The sequence below is a fragment of the Ranitomeya imitator genome, chromosome 2, assembly GCF_032444005.1.
Source record: "Ranitomeya imitator isolate aRanImi1 chromosome 2, aRanImi1.pri, whole genome shotgun sequence".
Classification (NCBI taxonomy): Eukaryota; Metazoa; Chordata; class Amphibia; order Anura; family Dendrobatidae; genus Ranitomeya; species Ranitomeya imitator.
In genome coordinates this window covers 155,300,841-155,307,494 of record NC_091283.1, presented here as the reverse complement: position 1 = coordinate 155,307,494, position 6,654 = coordinate 155,300,841, and positions in this window count along the sequence as shown.

The following is a 6,654-nucleotide window of genomic DNA, read 5'->3' as shown; positions in this document are numbered from 1 at the left end:
ACAGACTTCTAATGTCCATCGCTACACCTGTGTACTGAACCACCCAAATGTCTAGGGGAAAAAATAGGCAAAACACAGTGCAAAGAAAAAAAAATGGTCTCAGAACTTCTTTTTTCCCTCTATTGAGAATCATTAGTACTTTTGGCTTCCTGTACTGTTATGAAAGGCAATTCAGTACTACAATGGACATAGCGGTCAGAGCACATACAGTGATCTGACAATAACCCAAAATCATAGAACGAGCTCTGAGACGTGGGAACTCTGCAGACCGCAATCCCTAATCCTCTCCAAACAACACTAGAGGCAGCCGTGGATTGCGCCTAACTCTGCCTATGCAACTCGGCACAGCCTGAGAAACTAACTAGCCTGAAGATAGAAAATAAGCCTACCTTGCCTCAGAGAAATACCCCAAAGGAAAAGGCAGCCCCCCACATATAATGACTGTGAGTTAAGATGAAAAGACAAACGTAGAGATGAAATAGATTCAGCAAAGTGAGGCCCGACTTTCTTAACAGATCGAGGATAGAAAAGGTAACTTTGCGGTCTACACAAAACCCTAAAGAACACCACGCAAAGAGGGCAAAAAGACCCTCCGTACCGAACTAACGGCACGGAGGTACACCCTTTGCGTCCCAGAGCTTCCAGCAACAAATTAGACAAGCTGGACAGAAAAAATAGCAAACAAATAGCAAAGAAGAACTTAGCTATGCAGAGCAGCAGGCCACAGGAATGATCCAGGGAAAAGCAAGTCCAACACTGGAACATTGACAGGAAGCCAGGATCAAAGCATTAGGTGGAGTTAAGTAGAGAAGCACCTAACGACCTCACCAGATCACCTGAGGGAGGAAACTCAGAAGCCGCAGTACCACTTCCCTCCACCAACAGAAGCTCACAGAGAGAATCAGCCGAAGTACCACTTGTGACCACAGGAGGGAGCTCTGCCACAGAATTCACAACAGCATTCACACTGAAGGGATCAAAACTATGAATTAACACATGTGGAATTATATACTTAACAAAAAAGTGTGAAACAACTGAAATTATGTCTTATATTCTAGGTTCTTCAAAGTAGCCACCTTTTGCTTTGATGACTGCTTTGCACACTTTTGGCATTCTCTAGATGAGCTTCAAGAGGTAGTCACCGGGAATGGTCTTCCAACAATCTTGTCCACCATGTCTTTGTGCGATTCACAAAAGGTGAACGGATGGACTCTACATGCCTGGTTCCCACCATGAAGCATGGAGGAGGAGGTGTGATGGTGTGGGGTGCTTTACTGGTGACACTGTTGGGGATTTATTCAAAATTGAAGGCATACTGAACCAGCATGGCTACCACAGCATCTTGCAGCGTCCGGTTTGCGTTTAGTTGGACCATCATTTATTTTTCAACAGGACAATGACCCCAAACACACCTCCAGGCTGTGTAAGGGCTATTTGACCAAGAAGGAGAGTGATGGGGTGCTACGCCAGATGACCTGGCCTCCACAGTCACCAGACCTGAACCCAATCAAGATGGTTTGGGGTGAGCTGGACAAGTGCTAAGCATCTCTGGGAACTCCTTCAAGATTGTCAGAAGACCATTCCCGGTGACTACCTCTTGAAGCTCATCAAGAGAATCATCAAATCAAAAGGTAGCTTCTTTGAATAACCTAGAATATAAGACATAATTTCAATTGTTTCACACTTTTTTGATAATTATATAATTCCACATGTGTTAATTCATAGTTTTGATGCCTTCAGTGTGAATGGACAATTTTCATAGTCATGAAAATACAGAAAAATCTTTAAATGAGAAGGTGTGTTCAAACTTTTGGTCTGTACTGTATGTACAAGAATATAACTGCTATAATACTGCCCCTATGTACAAGAATATAACTACTATAATACTGCCCCTATGTACAAGAATATCACTACTATAATACTGCCCCCTGTGCACAAGAGTAACTACTATAATACTGCCCCCTATGTACAAGAATATAACTACTATAATACTGCCCCCTATGTACAAGAATATAACTACTATAATACTGCCCCCTATGTACAAGAATACAACTACTATAATACTGCTCCTATGTACAAGAATATAACTACTATAATACTGCCCCCTATGTAGAAGAATATAACTACTATAATACTGCCCCCTATGTACAAGAATATAACTACTATAATACTGCTCCTATGTACAGGAATATATTATAATACTGCTCGTGCATATAAGAATATAACTGCTATAATACTGCTCCCTGTATACAAGAATATAACTACTATAATACTGCTCCTGTGTGCAAGAATATAACTACTATAATACTGCTCCTGTGTGCAAGAATATAACTACTGTATTACTGCCCCCTTTGTACAAGAATAGAACTACTATAATACTGCCTCCTATGTACAAGAATATAATGCTGCTCCAACAGATAAGAATATGTATGTAGATATGAAACATTTTCTTGCCTGGAACTGCTGCCGCTTTTTGACTGTTTCCACCTTGCTGACATTTTCCTTTCTCTCATCCTGTAGTTGGTGATGCAGCAGAGATGAATTAGTGGAAGGTTTACATGTTAGCGGATCAATGTGAGTGAGAGGACTAGAACTGGGCTGGATTACTAATTTCGGAGGGAGCGGGGCAGTGATGATCTGATCGATACCACGGCCTCTGAATTAATATAGAACCTGCTAAGACAAATCAAAGGAAAGCAATTATAATGGTGCAGGTGGAGTATGGAGATATACGTCCATGTCGGACCCTCTGCAGGGAGATGTGAAGGATCTGCTCAGGGGATGTACACCAGTGTAAAAGAGCCGCAGAAATAACTGTTGCACGACGTGAACGGCTCGCAGACTATCGCAGTAAGCTGCTCCTGCCACGTAACAATTGGGCTCCATTCACATTAATGGACGATGCAGGAGGTGGACGTTCATGTGGAAGGGCTTCTTTAAGAATTAATTGCAGATTTAGTGCAGTCGATCAGCAAAGAGCCAGCGTACAAGACGTGGACAGAGATCCAGTTGGATACCAAAGAGTTAAAGGTTCAAGCTTCCTTCAATATCAAGATCTTTGCTTGTTGTCAAAGAATGGGACAGAGGCCGAATCCTGTAGGCCCAATACACACAGCAGAGGCTTTGTTAGGGTATGTGCACACTTTGCTGATTTGGCTGTGGATTCGCAGCAGTTTTCCATGCGGTTTACAGTACCATGTAAACGTATGAAAATCCAAATCCGCAATGCACACGATGCGGAAAATACCGAGCGGAAACGCTGCGGTTTACTTTCCGCAGCATGTCAATTCTGTGCTAATTCTGCAGCGGTTTACACCTGTTCTGTAATAGGAATCCGCAGGTGTAACAACAGTTGAAATCCACACAAAAAAACGCAGGAAATCCGCAGTTAATTCGCAGGTAAAATGCAGTGCGTTTAACCTGCGGCTTTTTAAAAAACTATGCAGAAAAATCCGCACACGAATCCGCACCGTGTGCACATAGCCTTAGGCCAGGTTCACACGTGAGAAATACGGCAGAGTCTCACATGGTAATACCGGCATTGCCGCCGTCACTCAGGAGCAGAGCGTGCGGCCGCATAGCAATACATCGAGCCGCACGCTCCGCTCCTGAGTGACGGCAGCAATGCCGGGTATTAACATGCGAGACTCGGCCGTATTTCTCGCATGTGTGATCCCAGCCTTACAGTTGAATCTGGTGTGCCCAGTCCAGCTACCTGATGCATTGTATCTGCAGGTACATGGGAAACACCTGACAGGGGAAAGTTTTGTGTTGGTCTGTTCAGCTCAGAGGGTTGGCTAGGCTAGATACAATTGTAGCAAACCCTCAGCTGTGAGAAGTGTGAGGTCACACCATTCAGTGACAGCAAGCAGAGATCTTGGCAGAGATGAGGATTAGCGAACCAGAACTTTGCAGAACATCCTGTGACAGATAGCGGAACTGTCTTGAGACAGAATGATTGGACAAAGTGCTGGGCATCACAGAGTATTTCAGGAGGCGAGTCTGCTGATCTTGCCTATCAGGAGCACAGAGTATTTCAGGAGGGGAGTCTGCTGATCTTACATACCAGGAGCACAGAGTATTTCAGGAGGGGAGTCTGCTGTTCTTGTGTACGAGGAGCACAGAGTATTTCACGAGGGGAGTCTGCTGATCTTGTGGGAGAATGAGAATAACACATTCGGAACAAGAGGGGCTACCAGCATCACAGAGTATTTCAGGAGGCGTGTCTGCTGATCTTGCATATCAGGAGCACAGAGTATTTCAGGAGGGGAGTCTGTTGATCTTGCATATCAGGAGCACAGAGTATTTCAGGAGGGGAGTCTGTTGATCTTGTGGGAGAATGAGAATAACACATTCGGAACAAGAGGGGCTACCAGCATCACAGAGTATTTCAGGAGGCGAGTCTGCTGATCTTGCATATCAGGAGCACAGAGTATTTCAGGAGGGGAGTCTGCTGATCTTGCGTATGAGGAGCACAGAGTATTTCAGGAGTGGAGTCTGCTGATCTTGCGTATGAGGAGCACAGAGTATTTCAGGAGGGGAGTCTACTAATCTTGCATATCAGGTGCACAGAATATTTCATGAGTGGAGTCTGCTGATCCTTCATACCAGGAGCACAGAGTATTTCAGGAGGGGAGTCTGCTGATCTTTCCTACCAGGAGCACAGAGTATTTCAGGAGGGAAGTCTGCTGATCTTGTGTACCAGGAGCACAGAGTATTTCAGGAGGGAAGTCTGCTGATCTAGCGAACCAGGTGCACAGATTATTTCAGGAGGGGAGTCTGCTGATCTTGCGTACCAAAAGCACAGAATATTTCAGGAGGGGAGTCTGATGCCCCTTAGTACCAGGAGCACAGAGTATTTCAGGAGGGGAGTCTGCTGATCCTGCAAACCAGGTGCACAGAGTATTTCATGAGTGGAGTCTGCTGATCTTGTATACCAGGAGCAGAGTATTTCAGGAGGGAGACCGCTGATCTTGTGTAACAGGAGCCCAAAGTATTTCAGGAGTGGAGTCTGCTGATCTTGCGTATCAGGAGCACAGAGTATTTCAGGAGGGGAGTCTGCTGATCTTGCGTATCAAGAGCACGGAGTATTTCAGGAGGAGAGTCTGGTGATCCCTCCTACCAGGAGCACAGAGTATTTCGGGAGGGGAGTCTGATGATCTTGCAAACCAGGTGCACAGAGTATTTCAGGAGGGGAGTCTGCTGATCTTGCGTATCAGGTGCACAGAGTATTTCAGGAGGGGAGTCTGCTGATCTTTCCTACCAGGAGCACAGATTATTTCAGAAGGGAAGTCTGCTGATCTTGTGAACCAGGAGCACAGAGTATTTCGGGAGGGGAGTCTGATGATCTTGCGAACCAGGTGCACAGAGTATTTCAGGAGGGGAGTTTTCTGATCTTGTGTATCAAAAGCGCAGAGTATTTCAGGAGGGGAGTCTGCTGATCCTGCAAACCAGGTGCACAGAGTATTTCAGGAGAGGAGTCTGCTGATCTTGTGTACCAGGAGCAGAGTATTTCAGGAGGGAGACTGCTGATCTTGCGTATCAGGTGCACAGAGTATTTCAGGAGGGGAGTCTGCTGATCTTGCGTACCAGGAGCACAGAGTATTTCAGGAGGGGAGTCTGCTGATCTTGCGTATCAGGTGCACAGAGTATTTCAGGAGGGGAGTCTGCTGATCTTGCGTATCAGGTGCACAGAGTATTTCAGGAGGGGAGTCTGCTGATCTTGCGTACCAGGAGCACAGAGTATTTCAGGAGGGGAGTCTGCTGATCTTGCGTACCAGGAGCACAGAGTATTTCAGGAGGGGAGTCTGCTGATCTTGCGTACCAGGAGCACAGAGTATTTCAGGAGGGGAGTCTGCTGATCTTGCGTACCAGGAGCACAGAGTATTTCAGGAGGAGTCTGCTGATCTTGCATATCAGGTGCACAGAGTATTTCATGAGTGGAGTCTGCTGATCCTTCGTACCAGGAGCACAGAGTATTTCAGGAGGGGAGTCTGCTGATCTTGCGTATCAAGAGCACAGAGTATTTCAGGAGGAGAGTCTGCTGATCCTTCCTACCAGGAGCACAGAGTATTTCAGGAGGGAAGTCTGCTGATCTTGTGAACCAGGAGCACAGAGTATTTCGGGAGGGGAGTCTGCTGATCTTGCGTACCAGGAGCACAGAGTATTTCAGGAGGGAAGTCTGCTGATCTTGTGAACCAGGAGCACAGAGTATTTCGGGAGGGGAGTCTGCTGATCTTGCGTACCAGGAGCACAGAGTATTTCAGGAGGGGAGTCTGCTGATCTTGCATATCAGGTGCACAGAGTATTTGATGAGTGGAGTCTGCTGATCCTTCATACCAGGAGCACAGAGTATTTCAGGAGGGGAGTCTGCTGATCTTGCGTATCAAGGGCACAGAGTATTTCAGGAGGGGAGTCTGCTGATCTTGCTTATCAGGAGCACAGAGTATTTCAGGAGGGGAGTCTGCTGATCTTGTGTACCAGGAGCACAGAGTATTTCAGGAGATACACAAATTTCAGATGGTTTGTACAAGGGACACAGGGGGGCAGGTTCACCAGCAGTGATCCTGCCCCTTAGACATGCACACACCAGTTCCCATGTTGCATTGCGATCCCCACATCCGGACTATTGGGAGATATTGCCGATGTAACAGG